Here is a 1,350-nt window from a genome sequence, read left to right as displayed (position 1 = left end):
ACCATGGTCATATCCTTTCAGATTCCATTTTGCTTATCTATCCTTTTATTTTCCACTTTAAAACATTGTGTACTTAAGATAAATGAAAATACATGACCAAACAGAGAGTTTTACACGATACATTCATAGTAGTGTCATTCATAATAGTCCCAAAGTTGAAATAACCCAAATATTCAACAACTGATAATGGATAAACAGAACGTGGTATATCCATCCAATAGACTATTATTAAGCCATACAAAAGAACAAAAACCATAAATACATGCTAGAACATAAATGAACCTTGAAAATATTGTGCTAAGCGAAAGAAACCAAATGCAAAGCTACACATTGTATGATTCCATTTACATGAAATGTCCAGAATATGCAAATTATAGAGACAGAAAGTAGGTTAAGTAGTTGCTTGAGGCTACAGGCAGGAGTGGGGAATGACTGTAAAGGAGTGCAAGATTTCTTTTGGGGATGATGGAACTGTTCTAATATTGCTGCTGCTGCTGCTGCTAAGTCGCTTCAGTCCTGTCCAACTCTGTGCAACCCCATAGACGGCAGCCCACCAGGCTCCCCCGTCCCTGGGATTCTACAGGCAAGAACACTGGAGTGGCTTGCCATTTCCTTCTCCAATGCATGAAAGTGAAAAGTGAAAGTGAAGTTGCTCAGTCATGTCTGACTCTTAGCTATCCCATGGACTGCAGCCTACCAGGCTCCTCCATACATGGGATTTTCCAGGCAAGAGTACTGGAGTGGGTTGCCATTGCCTTCTTCGTTCTAATATTAGCTCGATAAAGGACAGAAATGGTATGGACCTAACAGAAGCAGAAGATATTAAGAAGAGGTGGCAAGAATACACAGAAGAACTATACAAAAAGATCTTCACGACTCAGATAATCACGATGATGTGATCACTGACCTAGAGCCAGACATCCTGGAATGTGAAGTCAAGTGGGCCTTAAAAAGCATCACTACGAACAAAGCTAGTAGAGGTGATGGAATTCCAGTTGAGCTATTTCAACTGCTGAAAGATGACGCTGTGAAAGTGCTGCACTCAATATGCCAGCAAATTTGGAAAACTCAGCAGTGGCCACAGGACTGGAAAAGGTCAGTTTTCATTCCAATCCCAAAGAAAGGCAATGCCAAAAAATGCTCAAACTACCACACAATTGCACTCATCTCACATGCTAGTGAAGTAATGCTCAAAATTCTCCAAGCCAGGCTTCGGCAATACGTGAACCGTGAACTTCCAGATGTTCAAGCTGGTTTTAGAAAAGGCAGAGGAACCAGAGATCAAATTGCCAACATCTGCTGGATCATTGAAAAAGCAAGAGAGTTCCAGAAAAACATCTATTTCTGCTT

The sequence above is a fragment of the Bos mutus genome, chromosome 1 (assembly GCF_027580195.1).
Source record: "Bos mutus isolate GX-2022 chromosome 1, NWIPB_WYAK_1.1, whole genome shotgun sequence".
NCBI classification, from domain to species: Eukaryota; Metazoa; Chordata; class Mammalia; order Artiodactyla; family Bovidae; genus Bos; species Bos mutus.
This window is presented reverse-complemented; position numbering follows the sequence as displayed.